The sequence below is a fragment of the Eleutherodactylus coqui genome, chromosome 7, assembly GCF_035609145.1.
Source record: "Eleutherodactylus coqui strain aEleCoq1 chromosome 7, aEleCoq1.hap1, whole genome shotgun sequence".
Classification (NCBI taxonomy): Eukaryota; Metazoa; Chordata; class Amphibia; order Anura; family Eleutherodactylidae; genus Eleutherodactylus; species Eleutherodactylus coqui.
In genome coordinates, this window is record NC_089843.1 from 114,228,387 (window position 1) to 114,248,490 (window position 20,104).

Here is a 20,104-nt window from a genome sequence, read left to right on the forward strand (position 1 = left end):
GATGCGTTGCCATAACTACGGAACGCTTTCCTCCGCACCGGCGTCATTACGTTCTAATGAAGGAGTTGCAGCCCCTGCATGGAGGATGCGTTACCATAACGACGGAACGCTCCCCTCCAGCATAGAGCGGAACCATAACCATAAGAGAATTCAAACCTATCGGAAGGAAAAAACAGCAACCTTATAGGTTACCCGAGTTTTAATACTTCCAATAATCATTCCTATATATATATATTGTTATTATGAATGGACGGGTGAACAAGGAAAAGAGGGGGGGGGGGGAGAAGAGGAAGGGGGAAAGGTGGAGGGGGAAAGGGAGGGGGAGGGGAAGGTGGAGGGGAAGGGGAGGGGGAAACAAGGGAATGGGAGGGAACTCCTATATAGAAAATGGTACTTATTCTATGGACTCCCCTTATAAATAGAGACCTACTAAAATCAGTCTTAAACTAATAATTAATAAAATTTCCACTATACCATATATACGGTTTTGCTTAAGACATTATAAAAATCACAAATATCACTTAAAGTAATTCTTAATAAACCCCTAACCCCCATACTTCTCCATAGAATAAATATATATCACCCAAAAGTACTACGGTATACATATATACACACATATTTATAATCCCAACTCATTTTCTTAAAAAAAGCTGAATAGATACGGGGGAAAAAAAAAAAAAACAGAGAAGATAAAATGATAAAATATAAATAAGGTATAAAATATATATATATACACACTTGGAGAGCCCTTATTAGAGTTTTTCCAACACCTCATTGAGGCCATTCGGAGATAGAGAATTTAACTTATATATCCAAAACATCTCCTTGGTACGTAAATTTCTAACAGACCGTAAGGAGATGCTTTCAAGTGGAGTAACTTTCAAACCTGAAGGGCTCATGTCCACGGGCAAAATATGATTTAAGATCCGCAGCGGATCTCCCGCATGCGGATCCGCATCCCATAGGGATGCATTGACCACCCGCGGGTAGATAAATACCCGCGAATCGTCAATAAAAGGGATTTAAAAAAAAATGGAGCATGGAAAAATCCGGACCATGCTCCATTTTCATGCGGGTCTCCCGCGGGCTTCTATTGAAGCCTATGGAAGCCGTCCGGATCCGCGGGAGACCTAAAATAGGAATTTAAAGTATTTACCATCCGGCGCGGGCGGGGAAGGTCAGCTGTTCCTCACGGCCGCATCTTCCTTGCTTCGGCTCGGCGGATGTGCCCGACGCATGCGCGCGGCACGTCGGCGACGTGCCGGCGACGTGCCGCCGGCGTCAGGAATTCATCCGCCGGCCGAAAATGAAGATCCGGCCGTGAGGAACAGCTGATCTTCTCCGCCCGCGCCGGATAGGTAAATGCTTTTAAATTCTTATTTTCGGCGCTCATGTCCGCGGGGCAGGAGGGACCCGCTGCAGATTCTACATGGAGAATCTGCAGCGGATCTGATTTTCCCCGTGGACATGAGGCCGAAGGGTCACAGTTATGGAACATTTTGAAATGTCTAGAAATACTATGTTGCATAAAGCCTTTTTTTTTTATATTGCTTTTATGCCTAGACACTCTTGCTCTGAGCATATTTAGAGTCCTTCCCACATATTTTTTGTGACAAGGACACTCCAACAAGTATATGACATTTCTGGACCTACATGTAAGATGTTGCTTAATATAGATTTTTTCATCATCCTCAGTGGTTATTTCTTTTGTTTCATGCATCATATGTATACAGCTCTTACACCTCTTCTTGCCACATTTATAAACACCTTTTTTCCCCATCTTTTCTTGTCCTTCTCTTTCTTCTCTTACCCTATTTTCTTTTTTCGGGCGAGATGGGGCCAACATATTTTTGAGGGTCCTATTCCGTCTAAAAATACATCTCGGATTTTGATCTATATGTTTTCCCAACAATGGATCATCTTTCAATAAACCCCAATTTTTTCTAATTATCGCCTTTATTTCCTTATGTTGTGAACTATATTTCGTGACGAACATGGTTTTTGGAGGTCTTTTTTCTTGTTGTATTGCTCCCCCTTGTTTTATTTGTTCACTTCCTTCTGATATAGCACATACCCGTTTATAGGCCCCTTCCACTATTTCTCCTGGGTAGCCCTTTTCTCTAAATCTCCTTTTCAAAATTTCAGATTGTGTGTCAAAGTCAGATTTTTTGGAGCAGTTCCTTCTTATCCTTCTGAGTTGTCCGTACGGGATATTTGTACGCCAACTCTTCAGGTGACAACTATTGAACTCCAAAAAACTGTTCGTATCAACTGGTTTGAAATAGGTCTTTGTAATAATTTTTCCATCCTCAATAAATATCTCTAAATCCAGAAAAATTATCTTGTGGGAACTGACCGTGTCTCTGAATTTCAAATTAAATTCATTAATGTTCAAGGTATCAATAAATGCCCTCAGACTCTCCAAATCCCCTTTCCATATCATAAGGATATCATCTATATACCGCCTATAAAACCCAATACGTGGGTCCTTAAAATGATTCCTTTCAAAGATGCCCATTACGAGGTTACCAAAGCTAGGGGCACACTTGGTGCCCATAGCCGTGCCCCTAATCTGCCTATAAAAAATTCCATCATAGGTGAAACAATTATTACCTAAAATAAAGGATATGGCTTTTATAAGGAAATCCTTTTGTTGATTAGGCATAAGCGGGTCATCATCAAGTATTTTCCTTATGGCCTCTAGGCCCTGTTGATGGGATATATTTGAATACAAGGCCTCAACATCTAGAGTACACCATAGCGATGGACTCTGCTATTCTTCTTCCTTTAGTATTTCTAATAAATGGCCGGTGTCTTTAATATATGATGGCAATGTTTTAACATAGCGTTGCAGTTGCATGTCCACATATTCTGATAAATGGCTAGTTAAAGAGCACATGCCCGCTATGATGGGGCGTCCAGGTGGATTATGTATGCATTTATGAATTTTGGGAATGTGGTAAAAATAGGGGACATCTGAGTCTATGTTGATAATATATTTATACTCTGTTTTGGAAATCCCATTTTCTTCTAAGGCATTCTTCATCATATCATAAAACATTATGCTAATTTCCCCCATAGGGTCTTTAGTAAGCCTCTTGTAATACGTTACATCATCAAGTATTCTTAATGCCTCCTTATGATAATATGAATAATCCATCAATACGATTCCCCCCCCTTTATCGGCTTGTCTTACTACCACCTCCTTTTCCTTCATAAGTCTATCTAAAGTATTTTTCTGTTTACCACTTAGATTAAATTTGCCTGTTTTATTCGTCTTCTTACACATCATATTAAAGTCCCTAAGGACATTCTGATAAAAGAGCTGAAGGTATTCACCCTTTGATTCTGTTGGATAGAACTTGGAATATGGTTTTAAATCCGTAACAATGGGTTCATCTAAAGAAAATTCCTTTAATGCATCCTCATTGTTGATATTTCCATTACTCTCTTGTGGATGTTGTATGTAATACCTATTGAGGGTGAGTTTGCGAAGAAAAACATTTAAATCCACAAAAAGGTCAAACATATTGGACCTTTGAGTGGGACTAAATGAAAGACCTTTTGATAAAATTTAAATTTCTTTTCGTCTAAGTAGGTGTTGTGAAATATTAAAAATCCCATATTTCCTCGCTTCTTCAAAGGTGATTACTTCCTCATCTGTGTTGGATTCCTTTCCACATTTCTTGTGTTTCCCCCCCCCCCCTAGTGCCCCTTCTTTTATCCCCTCTATTCTTCTTTTCTGAATCTGGGTTGATTGTATTAGTGGATGATAAAACTGTGTGATTTTTGACCTTGCTCCTAATCCACTGGTGGTTTTGTGAATTCTGGCTTCGCTTGGGGTGGGAGTATGATTCCCCAACCTGACAGTCATAGATGGTGTTATCTGATTGGTAGTAGCCAGAGGGCAACGAATTGTGTCTTGTGACCCTAAAAAAACTTGACCTGGGGCTGTTTGATTATGGGAACCAATGTTGTTTCTCTCACCTTCTTTTTGTCTAGTTGTTGTGTTAGCTAGACATAGATCTAAAATATCCGTGGGGGAATTCCCTAAGGGAGATGTTAAAAGGGCTCTCTCAACGGGATGTGGAATTAGTTCTGGGGTGAAATATATATGATCACTATTTAATCTCTCAGGTGTTTTCCTGAAACCAGCTATGATGGAATTTTTTATAGGCAGATTAGGGGCACGGCTATGGGCACCAAGTGTGCCCCTAGCTTTGCTAACCTCGTAATGGGCATCTTTGAAAGGAATCATTTTAAGGACCCACGTATTGGGTTTTATAGGCGGTATATAGATGATATCCTTATGATATGGAAAGGGGATTTGGAAAGTCTGAGGGCATTTATTGATACCTTGAACATTAATGAATTTAATTTGAAATTCACAGACACGGTCAGTTCCCGCAAGATAATTTTTCTGGATTTAGAGATATTTATTGAGGATGGAAAAATTATTACAAAGACCTATTTCAAACCAGTTGATACGAACAGTTTTTTGGAGTTCAATAGTTGTCACCTGAAGAGTTGGCGTACAAATATCCCGTACGGACAACTCAGAAGGATAAGAAGGAACTGCTCCAAAAAATCTGACTTTGACACACAATCTGAAATTTTGAAAAGGAGATTTAGAGAAAAGGGCTACCCAGGAGAAATAGTGGAAGGGGCCTATAAACGGGTATGTGCTATATCAGAAGGAAGTGAACAAATAAAACAAGGGGGAGCAATACAACAAGAAAAAAGACCTCCAAAAACCATGTTCGTCACGAAATATAGTTCACAGCATAAGGAAATAAAGGCGATAATTAGAAAAAATTGGGGTTTATTGAAAGATGATCCATTGTTGGGAAAACATATAGATCAAAATCCGAGATGTATTTTTAGACGGAATAGGACCCTCAAAAATATGTTGGCCCCATCTCGCCCGAAAAAAGAAAATAGGGTAAGAGAAGAAAGAGAAGGACAAGAAGAAAAGATGGGGAAAAAAGGTGTTTATAAATTTGGCAAGAAGAGGTGTAAGAGCTGTATACATATGATGCATGAAACAAAAGAAATAACCACTGAGGATGATGAAAAAATCTATATTAAGCAACATCTTACATGTAGGTCCAGAAATGTCATATACTTGTTGGAGTGTCCTTGTCACAAAAAATATGTGGGAAGGACTCTAAATATGCTCAGAGCAAGAGTGTCTAGGCATAAAAGCAATATAAAAAAAAGGCTTTATGCAACATAGTATTTCTAGACATTTCAAAATGTTCCATAACTGTGACCCTTCAGGTTTGAAAGTTACTCCACTTGAAAGCATCTCCTTACGGTCTGTTAGAAATTTACGTACCAAGGAGATGTTTTGGATATATAAGTTAAATTCTCTATCTCCGAATGGCCTCAATGAGGTGTTGGAAAAACTCTAATAAGGGCTCTCCAAGTGTGTATATATATATATTTTATACCTTATTTATATTTTATCATTTTATCTCCTCTGTTTTGTTTTTTTTCCCGTATCTATTCAGCTTTTTTTAAGAAAATGAGTTGGGATTATAAATATGTGTGTATATATGTATACCGTAGTACTTTTGGGTGATATATATTTATTCTATGGAGAAGTATGGGGGTTAGGGGTTTATTAAGAATTACTTTAAGTGATATTTGTGATTTTTATAATGTCTTAAGCAAAACCGTATATATGGTATAGTGGAAATTTTATTAATTATTAGTTTAAGACTGATTTTAGTAGGTCTCTATTTATAAGGGGAGTCCATAGAATAAGTATCATTTTCTATATAGGAGTTCCCTCCCATTCCCTTGTTTCCCCCTCCCCTTCCCCTCCACCTTCCCCTCCCCCTCCCTTTCCCCCTCCACCTTTCCCCCTTCCTCTTCTCCCCCCCCCCCCTCTTCTCCTTGTTCACCCGTCCATTCATAATAACAATATATATATATAGGAATGATTATTGGAAGTATTAAAACTCGGGTAACCTATAAGGTTGCTGTTTTTTCCTTCCGATAGGTTTGAATTCTCTTATGGTTATGGTTCCGCTCTATGCTGGAGGGGAGCGTTCCGTCGTTATGGTAATGCATCCTCCATGCAGGGGCTGCAACTCCTTCATTAGAACGTAATGACGCCGGTGCGGAGGAAAGCGTTCCGTAGTTATGGCAACGCATCCTCCGCCCGAAGCCTGATATTACTTTGGTGAAGCGTAATGATGTCATTACGCTATGGGATCATGTGACCGGTTAGACACATGATCGGCGTTCCGTAGTTATGGCAACGCATCCTCCGCCCGAAGCCTGTTATTACTCTGGTGAAGCGTAATGATGTCATTACGCTATGGGATCATGTGACCGGTTAGACACATGATCGGCACTACGAGACGTCATCCCAGTAAGGATCACTTACCCGGAAGCATAGTGCAAGAACCGGAAGCTCTTCATGTAACCCTTTCGCCCGCCGGAAGTCAGAATGTGGCGCTTTTGGGCCAGTGTACAGGGAAACATGCAGCAATTAACATGTAAGTTTAGTTTATTGTATGATAGTATATAAAGAGAGTAAATGTTTGTATAAATTGTCACTTGAAAAAGTCGCTGTTATGCGACGAAACGCGTCGGACGTATTTTTAAATAAAAAGTTTTGCTTTTGCTTTGGAATTTAAGGAGCCTACTATGCATTTAGTTATGTAGGTTTCCTTTTTGTTGGGAGCGCTGGATCTTTCTTGTTTTTAGTTTATTTTATTGCTGCTTAGTTGCACCGCCCGTGTTTGGGAGGTGTGACAGATCCGTGCCTGCTCCTGTACATCTATCTCCGTATTTCCGGACGGGAGAGAGGATACTATATCATATATTCAACGCCTATCAGGACGTGGAGGTGTTAGGTGGAGGGTCCTCATCTAGTGACCCCTCCACCTGCGCCGGGTAAGTTCCCAGCTATACGTTTCTGTTTTTTGGGAATTGTCTTTTAGTGGGTGGAGCGCTGTCCCTCATTGTTTTTTCTCATATTATCTGAAAAGATCCTCACATGCTTCATTCCTAAGAGCGATTGCAGGCTACGTAGGGATTTCCACACCGCATTAAGTTCTCTAAAGTAAGATGAACCAGATCTCTCATGAGCGTCCCAAGTACCCTGTATATGACCGACTTCAAAGTGGGCCCCCCACCCTTTGGCGCTGGCATCTGTTGTGATTATTATTGCAGGGTCCAAGTTCCATTTGGATGCCCGTGACAGGTTGTCCAATGACAACCACCAGCGGAGTGAAGATCTGGCTTTAGCAGAAATAGAGATTGTCTGGTCAAGTGAGGACTGTAACTTGTCCCAATTCTGAAGGATTAGTGACTGGAGACCGCGAATATGGAACTGGGCCCAGGGAACCACACCAATACACGAAGTCATTAACCCCAGGATCCGCATTGCGTCTCTTACTGTTACTCTAGATTTTTTATAGAGAGTGGAACATTCCTCTAAAATAAGCTGCTTCCTTAGAGGAGGAAGGGACGAATTTTGGAGACTGGAATCCAGAATGACTCTGAGGAATTTTTTCCTGGTTTCTGGTTCCATGTTGGATTTTAGATCATTAATAATCCAACCCAGGTCCTTAAACAGTTGAAGCGTGGAACCCAAGTGTGTCCTCAGAATAGTCGGGGAATCTGCCACCAACAGGAAGTCGTCCAAGTAGGGGACGATAATAATCCCACGATTGCGCAAAAAGGCAACCATTTCTATCACCACCTTGGAAAAAATCCGCGGAGCAGAGGAAATTCCAAAAGGGAGGCAAATAAACTGAAAGTGACAGATTTCCCCTTCCATTCTCAGTGCAAACCTCAGGAACTTTTGCGAGTTGGTGTAAATAGGGATGTGAAAGTAAGCATCCTTTAGGTCAATTGTAGCCATTACATTATCCCTGGCAATTAGGGGAGTTGCAGTTCTGATAGTCTCCATTTTAAATTTCCTATACTCAATGAATTTATTCAGTTCTTTGAGGTTAATTATTGTGCGGTGGGAACCATCTGGTTTGGGAACCAGAAAAAGGGGGGAATAAAATCCCTTCCCCCATTCCTTCTTGGGGACGGGGATAACCGCGCCAAGATCCAGCAGGTTCTGTACACCTCTCAACAGAGCCTGCTCTAGGCCTGGAGACTGGATTGAGGTTACAATAAATCTGTCAGGGGGGCGAGATTCTAGTTCGATCTTGTACCCCTCCGCCACCAGGTGTAGCACCCACTCGTTAGTCGTTATGTTACGCCAACTAGTGGCAAAACGAGCCAGTCTACCGCCCACTGGGCATGAAGATGCGGGCTGAGGGACAACAATAAGAGTCTTACCCCTTCCACCCTTCGGATAAGACCATCTTCCGGTCTTCCCTTTCCCAGCGTATGTAGACGAGGGATGTGGAGTGAAGGGTCTCTTGGGCGGTCTGATGGCTGGCAGTCCCTGGTTCTTGTCAGCTGCTTTTTCCAGCAGGCAATCCAGGTCCGGTCCAAAAATGTGTGCGCCCCGAAAGGGTAGGGTACACAGCTTGTTTTTGGATGTTAAGTCCCCCGACCGCTCCTTTACCCAGACTGCCCTTCTGGCGGTGTTGGATAGGGCTGCCATGCGAGCTCCGAAGCGGACAGTTTCCATAGAGGCATCTGCCAGAAACCCTGTTGCCATCTGTAGCAGAGGGATGCCGCTCGCAAACTCTTCCCTGGAGGCTTTTTGGTCAATTAGGGACGCGAGCTGATCCAGCCAGACCGCCATGGAGCGAGCCACAGAAGTGGCCGCGATATTGGATTTTATAATAAGGCTGGACGTGGACCAGGCCTTACGCATGGTCATGTCCACTTTATTGTCCAAGGAGTCCTTCAAGTGGGACGTATCTTCAAATGGTAATCCAGACTTCCTGGACACCTTAGCGATAGCCGCATCTACTTTCGGCATTTCGTCCAGAAACGCCACCTCGTCTCCCGCAAATAAAAAGCGCTCCTTGAACTCCCTAGGGATTAGCGGAGCCTGATCCACACAATCCCACTCATTCAGGGTTAGTTGTTTGAGTGTGGCATTTACAGGAAACGAAGATTTCCGTTGTGGAAGCAATCCCGCAAACATATCGTCTTGCGCCATGCGGGGTTGCTGTACATCTTCCTCCACCTGCATGGTTCTACGTACAGCTTTTAAAAGTTGATCCATGTCGGCGGTGGAAAAAAGGTACTTTTTCTCCTCCTGCAACACTTCCCCAAGATTATCAAACTCCAAATCTTCCGCCATGTCAAAGTCGGACTCTGACACAGCTGGAGCAGACCTTCGTGTAACCCCTGAGGGCCCAGGTTGGAGGTCCGAGAGGGAGGACTGAACTTCTTCCCGGATGACCGACCGAATTTCGGACATAAGGGAAGATTTTTCCTCCTGCAGAACTTTTGCAGGACAAACGGCACATAATGTTTTGGTGTAGGAGTTGTCGAGTTTGGCCAAGCACACTGGACACTTTTTACTCCTCCTCCTAGCCTCCCTAGGTTTTTGAGTATCCCTGTCCTGAAATGACAAGGGAGAACTCTGTTAGTCAGGAAGTGTATGTAGTGCAGGTGTCTGTAGGTTGGCCCACTGGACCACTTACAGTTTGCAGATTCTCTGGGTCCTCTCTGGCCGACATCCTGCGCTTGTGGGATCAACTCCTGTACTTAGGATCGATTCCCCGGCGTGAAGAAACACTAGCTGCTTCCCTGGTGCAGAGGAGCTTTAAAAATTGAATCTGGCGCCAGCTGCGCTAGTCACGCCCCTTTCACGCTAGGCCACGCCCCTTGCTGAGCGTTTGACATCACCGCATCACTCCCTGTGCTCTGTCGAGGCCACGCCCCCTTGAGAAATGCTGCTGCTCTGCCCTGGACTCAGAGATGGCGGTTGCCGCCTAAATGACGGCCACAGTGGTGCCGGAAAGCCCGTACTTGGACCCAGGCCCACGCAGTCCCCGGTTAGCTCCCAGATGAGGTACTTCCCACTGGGGCAACCAGGGCTGCCAGGAGAGATGCCGCCGCTCGCCGGTAAGCCCTGGAACCTCCGGCATGGGACAGCATCGCTGGAGCTCTGCCGCTGCTGTCCTGAAGGGACAGGAAAAGCACTGGTGTTTGGTGGAGGGGAGGTTTCTTTTATGCTCTGCCTTTTCCTGTTCCATCAGGTCAGCAGGTGAGCAACCTCCAGATGTATGCTGTCATTATGTCGAAGGGAAATGTAGTATACTGGTGACAATGAGAGGAAAGAGCTAGCTTCTGCTCCAGCTGGGGTATTACTAGAAAAACAGTTGTCAATATAACCACATTACAGTAAAATATAAAGCAGATTACTTTAACCCGCCAGTGAAGCAGATTACATCCAGAGACATAATTCCTATTCATATTTCTGTAACTACTCTACCATGTTGTGCTTAATAAAATATACTTATAGAGTTTCCCAATAAAGATAAAGTCCTTTCAAATTCTTGAATTTGACAGAAAACCTGAGATCTCTTTTAGACACCTTATAAATTAAAGCAAAGCTTATTTTAGTGTGGTGACAATTGGTTAATTATTCTTCCAGAAACATTTCATAGCTCATCACTAAGTGATGTCATTGATTGTGAAAGTAAAACCATTCAGCGGTGCTGTTGAACTTTGATAAGAGGCACCAGGAAAATCTTATGATGCACTACATCTCTTTTTAATTAAGCCTTCAATCATTGTGAATTACTGTGTGTTCATGGTATTTAGTTATTGGCAGCTCAAATAGTTCTTGTATGAAATCTAGACTATAAACTATTCCCGTCACCGGGGAAAACAGACAGAATGTATGACAGAACTGTTATGCTATGTCACATTTTTTTCATAGGAATGAAGTATCTAACAAAACAGCAGGACAGCAATAAAATCCTTATAAATATGCAAAATGCATCTTCATTTCCATTGCGTTTCTTGAAATGTAAAACTGTATCTTTGTATAATATTTTTATGGACTCATAACTATTTCGAATAATGTAACTATGCATGATCCCATTTCTAGAAGTAAGACTATTTAGAAAATAGAAGCTATAGTAATAAAATTTATTGCAGCACGTAGAGAGGGTATAAAGGGGATGCATAAAAAGGAAAAACTTCTGCTTTTTCCTGAAATAGTGCCACTCTTGGGTTGATTTTGGTATTGAAATTCACCTCTTTTTGCATCCAGTCCTTGAGTTAACTATAAGTAACACAGCATAAACTGTGGTGTATGAATTTGATCACATGTAAGATCATTAATAGAGATGAGCGAACACCAAAATGTTCGGGTGTTCGTTATTCGAAACGAACTTCCCGCGATGTTCGAGGGTTCGTTTCGAATAACGAACCCCATTGAAGTCAATGGGCGACCAGAGCATTTTTGTATTTCGCCGATGCTCGCTAACGTTTTCATGTGTGAAAATCTGGGCAATTCAACAAAGTGATGGGAACGACACAGCAACGGATAGGGCAGGCGAGGGGCTACATGTTGGGCTGCATCTCAAGTTCACAGGTCCCACTATTAAGCCACAATAGCGGCAAGAGTGGGGCCCCCCCCTCCCAACAACTTTTACTTCTGAAAAGCCCTCATTAGCATGGCATACCTTTGCTAAGCACCACACTAGCTACAACAAAGCACAATCACTGCCTGGATGACACTCCACTGCCACTTCTCCTGGGTTACATGCTGACCAACCGCCCCCCCTCCCCCCCACAGCGCACACCAAAGTGTCCCTGCGCAGCCTTCAGCTGCCCTCATGCCACACCACGCTCATGTCTATTTAGAAGTGCGTCTGCCATGAGGAGGAACCGCAGGCACACACTGCAGAGGGTTGGCACGGCTAGGCAGCGACCCTCTTTAAAAGGGGCGGGGCGATAGCCCACAATGCTGTACAGAAGCAATGAGAAATAGAATCCTGTGCCACCGCCATCAGGAGCTGCACACGTGGGCATAGCAATGGGGAACCTATGTGCCACACACTATTCATTCTGTCAAGGTGTCTGCATGCCCCAGTCAGACTGGTAATATGTACCTTAACAGTAACCGCGTTGGTGGTAATGTGGTGGTGACTGCGGACCTAGTAGCGCGGTTTTATTTTGTTGGTTTTCGGAATGTGGCCAGGATTAAGTGGGCCGTGGCGGGGGGATGGTGGGGGGGCTCTCTTGTAGTGTCGGTAAAGGTGAAATTCTTGGACTGCCACCAGACGAACCAATGCAAAGGCATTTGCCAAGAATGTTTTCCCTGTTGGAGGAGGAGGGGGATGTTTTTGAGGCACTACGTGTCCTCTCCACGTGTCCGTGGTTATATGCACCTTAACAGTAACCGCGTTGGTGGTAATGTGGTGGTGACTGCGGACCTAGTAGCGCGGTTTTATTTTGTTGGTTTTCGGAATGTGGCCAGGATTAAGTGGGCCGTGGCGGGGGGATGGTGGGGGGGCTCTCTTGTAGTGTCGGTAAAGGTGAAATTCTTGGACTGCCACCAGACGAACCAATGCAAAGGCATTTGCCAAGAATGTTTTCCCTGTTGGAGGAGAAGGGGGATGTTTTTGAGGCACTACGTGTCCTCTCCACGTGTCCGTGGTTATATGCACCTTAACAGTAACCGCGTTGGTGGGAAATGGCCTCGCCGCCATCATGTCTTTGGGAAGCCTCTGTTTCCACACCCCAGAGACATACCATTAGCAGCGGTATAGGCAGAGCCCATAATTCGTAACATTTCAGCCGTAGCATTAGGACAGGCCCCACTAACATATCACTAGCAGCATTATAGGAGGAGCGCAGTCTTCGTTCCATGTCAGCAATAGTAGCACTCAAGACAGGCCCCAGTAACAATTCCAAAGCAGCAGTATAGCGGGAGCGCAGTCTTCGTTCCATGTCAGCAATAGTAGCACTCAAGACAGGCCCCAGTAACAATTCCGAAGCAGCAGTATAGCGGGAGCGCAGTCTTCGTTCCATGTCAGCAATAGTAGCACTCAAGACAGGCCCCAGTAACAATTCCGAAGCAGCAGTATAGCGGGAGCGCAGTCTTCGTTCCATGTCAGCAATAGTAGCACTCAAGACAGGCCCCAGTAACAATTCCGAAGCAGCAGTATAGCGGGAGCGCAGTCTTCGTTCCATGTCAGCAATAGTAGCACTCAAGACAGGCCCCAGTAACAATTCCGAAGCAGCAGTATAGCGGGAGCGCAGTCTTCGTTCCATGTCAGCAATAGTAGCACTCAAGACAGGCCCCAGTAACAATTCTGAAGCAGCAGTATAGTGGGAGCGCAGTCTTAGTTCCATTTCAGTAGCCTTAGTATAGCCAAGGCCCAAGTTACATTTATGTAGCTAAAGTGTAGGCCAACCCCACACACACTTCTGTACCATGAGTGCAGGCGAAGAACATACAAATTGCTATGATTACACTGTAGGTGAGGGCCCCAAAAAATTGGTGTACCAACAGTACTAATGTACCTCAGTAAACATTGGCCATGCCCAACCAAGATGGCAGGTGAAACCCATTAATCGCTTTGGTTAATGTGGCTTAAGTGGTAACTAGGCCTGGAGGCAGCCCAGTTTAACGAAAAATTGGTTCAAGTTAAAGTTTCAACGCTTTTAAGAGCATTGAAACATATAAAAATTGTTTCGAAAAATTAGATGAGTGAGCCTTGTGGCCCTAAGAAAAATTGCCCGTTCAGCGTGATTACGTGAGGTTTCAGGAGGAGGAGGAGGAATATTATACACAGATTGATGAAGCAGAAATGTCCCCGTTTTGGATGGTGAGAGAGAACGTAGCTTCCATCCGCGGGTGCAGCCTACGTAATGCTTACGTATCGCTGCTGTCCGCTGGTGGAGAAGAGAAGTCTGGGGAAATCCAGGCTTTGTTCATCTTGATGAGTGTTAGCCTGTCGGCACTGTCGGTTGACAGGCGGGTACGCTTATCTGTGATGATTCCCCCAGCCGCACTAAACACCCTCTCCGACAAGACGCTAGCCGCAGGACAAGCAAGCACCTCCAGGGCATACAGCGCTAGTTCAGGCCACATGTCCAGCTTCGACACCCAGTAGTTGTAGGTGGCAGAGGCGTCACGGAGGACGGTCGTGCGATCGGCTACGTACTCCCTCACCATCCTTTTACAGTGCTCCCGCCGACTAAGCCTTGACTGGGGAGCGGTGACACAGTCTTGGTGGGGAGCCATAAAGCTGTCCAGGCCCTTAAAGACTGTTGCACTGCCTGCGCTGTACATGCTGCTCGATCTCCGCACCTCCCCTGCTACCTTGCCCTCGGTACTGCGCCTTCTGCCACTAGCGCTGTCGGCTGGGAATTTTACCATCAGCTTGTCCGCAAGGGTCCTGTGGTATAGCAACACTCTCGAACCCTTTTCCTCTTCGGGAATGAGAGTGGGCAGGTTCTCCTTATAGCGTGGGTCGAGCAGTGTGTACACCCAGTAATCCGTTGTGGCCAGAATGCGTGCAACGCGAGGGTCACGAGAAAGGCATCCTAACATGAAGTCAGCCATGTGTGCCAGGGTACCTGTACGCAGCACATGGCTGTCTTCACTAGGAAGATCACTGCCAAGATCCTCCTCCTCCTCCTCCTCCTCAGGCCATACACGCTGAAAGGATGACAGGCAATCAGCCGGTGTACCGTCAGCAGCGGGCCAAGCTGTCTCTTCCCCCTCCTCCTCATCCTCCTCATGCTCCTCCTCCTCCTCCTGTACGCGCTGAGAAATAGACAGGAGGGTGCCCTGACTATCCAGCGGCATACTGTCTTCCACCACCCCCGTTTCCGAGCGCAAAGCAGCTGCCTTTATGGTTTGCAGGGAATTTCTCAAGATGCATAGCAGAGGAATGGTGACGCTAATGATTGTAGCATCGCCGCTCACCACCTGGGTAGACTCCTCAAAATTACCAAGGACATGGCAGATGTCTGCCAACCAGGCCCACTCTTCTGAAAGGAATTGAGGAGGCTGACTCCCACTGCGCCGCCCATGTTGGAGTTGGTATTCGACTATAGCTCTACGCTGTTCATAGAGCCTGGCCAACATGTGGAGCGTAGAGTTCCACCGTGTGGGCACGTCGCACAGCAGTCGGTGCACTGGCAGCTTAAAGTGATGTTGCAGGGTGCGCATGGTGGCAGCGTCCGTGTGGGACTTTGGAAATGTGCGCAGAGCCGGCGCGCCTTTACGAGCAGGTCTGACAAGCGTGGGTAGCTTTTCAGAAAGCGCTGAACCACCAAATTAAAGACGTGGGCCAGGCATGGCACGTGCGTGAGGCTGCCGAGCTGCAGAGCCGCCACCAGGTTACGGCCGTTGTCACACACGACCATGCCCGGTTGGAGGCTCAGCGGCGCAAGCCAGCGGTCGGTCTGCTGTGTCAGACCCTGCAGCAGTTCGTGGGCCGTGTGCCTCTTATCGCCTAAGCTGAGTAGTTTCAGCACGGCCTGCTGACGCTTGCCCACCGCTGTGCTGCCACACCGCGCGACACCGACTGCTGGCGACATGCTGCTGCTAACACATCTTGATTGCGAGACAGAGGAGGAGGAGGGTGCTTTAGTGGAGGAAGCATACACCTCCGCAGATACCACCACCGAGCTGGGGCCCGCAATTCTGGGGGTGGGTAGGACGTGAGCGGTCCCAGGCTCTGACTCTGTCCCAGCCTCCACTAAATTCACCCAATGTGCCGTCAGGGAGATGTAGTGGCCCTGCCAGCGTGTGCTTGTCCACGTGTCCGTTGTTAAGTGGACCGTGGCAGTAACCGCGTTGGTGAGGGCGCGTACAATGTTGCGGGAGACGTGGTCGTGCTGGGCTGGGACGGCACATCGGGAAAAGTAGTGGCGACTGGGAACTGAGTAGCGCGGGGCCGCCGCCTCCATGATACTTTCGAAGGACTCAGTTTCCACAACCCTATACGGCAGCATCTCAAGGCTGATGAATTTTGCTATGCGGACGGTTAACGTTTGAGCGTGCGGGTGCGTGGCGGCGTACTTGCGCTTGCGCTCCAACAGTTGCGCAAGCGACGGCTGGACGGTGCGCTGAACTACACTGCTGGATGGGGCCGAGGACAGCGGAGATGAAAGTGTGGGTGCAGGCCATGAGGCGGTAGTGCCTGTGTCCTGAGAGGGGGGTTGCATCTCAGTGGCAGGTTGGGGCACAGGGGGAGAGGCAGGGGTGCAAACCGGAGGCGCTGAACGGCCTTCATCCCACCTTGTGGGGTGCTTGGCCATCATATGTCTGCGCATGGTGGTGGTGGTGAGGCTGTTGGTGTTGGCTCCCCGGCTGAGCTTTGCGCGACAAAGGTTGCACACCACTGTTCGTCGGTCGTCAGGCGTCTCTGTGAAAAACTGCCAGACCTTAGAGCACCTCGGCCTCTGCAGGGTGGCATGGCGCGAGGGGGCGCTTTGGGAAACAGTTGGTGGATTATTCGGTCTGGCCCTGCCTCTACCCCTGGCCACCGCACTGCCTCTTGCAACCTGCCCTGCTGATGCCCTTGCCTCCCCCTCTGAAGACCTGTCCTCCTGAGTAAGCGTTGCACACCAGGTGGGGTCAGTCACCTCATCGTCCTGCTGCTCTTCCTCCGAATCCTCTGTGCGCTGCTCCCTCGGACTTACTGCCCTTACTACTACCTCACTGCAAGACAACTGTGTCTGATCGTCATCGTCCTCCTCACCCACAGAAAGTTGTTGAGACAGTTGGCGGAAGTCCCCAGCCTCTTCCCCCGGACCCCGGGAACTTTCGAATGGTTGGGCATCAGTGACGATAAACTTCTCTGGTCGGAGAGGAACCGCTGCTGCCCAATCTAAGCAGGGGCCCGAGAACAGTTCCTGGGAGTGTTCCCGCTCCTGAGCAGGTGTCATTGGAGTGGAGTGAGGAGGCTGGGAGGAAGGAGGAGCAGCAGACAGAGGATTCGGATTTGCAGCAGTGGACGGCGCAGAACTGCGTGTTGACGATAGGTTGCTCGAAGCACTTTCTGCCATCCAGGACAGGACCTGCTCACACTGCTCATTTTCTAATAACCGTCTCCCGCGTGGACCCATTAATTGGGCGATAAATGTGGGGACGCCAGAAACGTGCCTCTCTCCTAATCGCGCAGCAGTCGGCTGCGACACACCTGGATCAGGAGCTCGGCCTGTGCCCACACCCTGACTTGGCCCTCCGCGTCCTCGGCCGCGTCCACGTCCTCTAGGCCTACCCCTACCCCTCAGCATGCTGTATTACCAGTGATTTGATTTCACAGGCAGGAAATAAATTGGCGCAAGACTGCAGGCCAAATATAATTTTTTCCCTTTTTTGAAAACGAAAGGCCCCACTGCCTCTAGTGAATGAATAATCTAAGTTTAATAACTGTGCTGTGGCCCTGCTAATGTGTCACAGAATGTGAGGGTAGCAGAGTTATTATAACTCTGGCAGAGCAGGTATTTTTTTCCCAATTAAGGAAAGCAAATGGCGAAGCCAGCAGTAAAACGTAGCTGGGTGCGTCTGATTTTTAAACGTTGCACACACAGCCGACACGTACACACAGCCCTTAGGACGGACAGAGGCAGGACAAATAGATTTTTTTTCAGTTTTTTTCCACCAAAAGGCAGCACTGCGTATATTCAATGAACATGAGAAGTTTAATAACTGTGCTGTGGCCCTGCTAATGTGTCACAGAACGTGAGGGTAGCAGAGTTATTATAACTCTGGCAGAGCAGGTATTTTTTTCCCAATTAAGGAAAGCAAATGGCGAAGCCAGCAGTAAAACGTAGCTGGGTGCGTCTGATTTTTAAACGTTGCACACGCAGCCGACACGTACACACAGCCCTTAGGACGGACAGAGGCAGGACAAATAGATTTTTTTTCAGTTTTTTTCCACCAAAAGGCAGCACTGCGTATATTCAATGAACATGAGAAGTTTAATAACTGTGCTGTGGCCCTGCTAATGTGTCACAGAACGTGAGGGTAGCAGAGTTATTATAACTCTGGCAGAGCAGGTATTTTTTTCCCAATTAAGGAAAGCAAATGGTGAAGCCAGCAGTAAACCGTAGCTGGGTGCGTCTGATTTTTTAACGTTGTACACGCAGCTCACACGTGTCCACACTCCACAGGACGGACAGAGGCAGGTCAAATAGAATTTTTTTCACTTGTTTTACAAGCAAAAGGCCGCACTGCGTATATTCAATGAATAATAACTGTGTTGTGGCCCTGCCTACACAATTCTTTCCCTGTAGTATCAATGGAGGGTGCAATGCTCTGCAGAGGCGATTTTGAGAAAAAAAAAATATGCAGCACAGCTAACAGCAGCCAGCACAGTACTGCACACGGTTAAATATGGCCCTAGAAAGGACCGTTGAGGTTCTTGAAGGCTACACTCACTCCTAACACTCTCCCTGCCTATGCAACACTTCTGTCCCTAATGCCGGGTGCAACGCTCTGCAGAGCCGATTTTGAGAAGAAAAAAAAATTGCCACTGCTAACAGCAGCCAACACACAGCTATCAGTGGCCCTAATAAGGACCTTTGGGGGTCTTGAAGCCTACACTAACTACAAATTCTTTCCCTACAGCAGCTCCGGTACAAACAGCACTGTCCCTCATCTAACTCACAAGGCATCTGAGGCGAGCCGCGGGAGGGGCCGACTTTTATATTCGACGGACACCTGATCTCGCCAGCCACTCACAGCAGGGGGGTGGTATAGGGCTGGAACAACACAGGAGGAAGTTGTAATGCCTTCCCTGTCTTTCAATTGGCCAGAAAAGCGCGCTAACGTCTCAGGGAAGGAAGTGAAAGTAACCCGAACACCGCATGGTGTTCGTTACGAATAACGAACATCCCGAACACCCTAATATCCGCACGGATATCAAGTTCGGACGAACACGTTCGCTCATCTCTAATCATTAACAGTTAATGATCTACAGGTCTACAGGCGGCCTAGCTAATATAAAAAAAAGCCTACGGGCTTTTCCTTGCACCACACTTTGACCCCTTTGCGTGACCTTTGGTGGATAATTTTAGTGTCATTAGATTTATTACATCCTCACCACCTCCATAAAAATCATGAAATTTGAGTTTGATACATTAAGTGACCTGTCAGGCAAGGTCAAAGTTCATATGTTAAAGGGGTTGTCTCGCGAAAGCAAGTGGTGTTAAGCACTTCTGTATGGCCATATTAATGCACTTTGTAATATTCATCGTGCATTAAATATAAGCCATACAGAAGTTATTCACTTACCTGCTCCGTTGCTGGCGTCCCCGTCTCCATGGTGCCGTCTAATTTCAGCGTCTAATCGCCCGATTAGACACGATTGCGCAGATGGGTCTTCTCCCTTCTGGTCGGTCCGGGCACGAGCGGCTATGGCTCTGCCCCCTTCTACGCATCATCGCGTAGCTCCGCCCCATCACGTGTGCCGATTCCAGCCAATCAGGAGGCTGAAATCGGCAATGGACCGCACGGAGCCCATGGTGCACCATGGGAGAAGACCCGCGGTGCATCGTGGGTGAAGATCCCGGTGGCTATCTTGGAGGAAAAGAAGAAAGAAGTTGCAGAGAGGGGATTCGGGTAAGTAAAATTTTTTTTAAAAATTTCAACACATTCCTTGGGTTTGTCCTGCGCTGAACGGGGGGCCTATGCAAAAAAAAAAACCGTTTCTGCGTGGGACAACCCCTTTAAGTCTAGCGGTGCTATTGTGCTTCAGCCAACAACACCATTAGGGAGAGTCACAGCCCGATATTGCCCTCGCAATTCATGTGGAAACCCCTGGATACAAGGAGCTTTTCATATGGAAAAAGCCTTGCATGCCTGCAGGGCTGAAGGAATCCCTCGGCGTGGCTGTCACAGCCGCAGTAGGGGATCGCAATGTTTTCCCATTCTTTATCCCTGTTTATCTTCCCTCATTCCTCCTCCTCTGCAGGGGCTAAAGTTTATTATATGCAACTCCTACTTCAACTTGCTCTATCTCTAGCTAGAATAAGGGTACTGCTGCAGTCTTGGTGTTGTTTGAAAACAAAGCCAAAACTGCAGCTCTAATCATTTTGCAGGTAGAAAAAGAGCTATTAGAATAGCATCCCCTGCTGCCTAAACGGTGGTGGGGATGCACGGTAAGGTCCTTTTCTCTTACCCTGAGAACCAAAATCTATGACTAGTCACCGTTTTCTAGTCAGTTTTTGTGTCTAAGTCTTG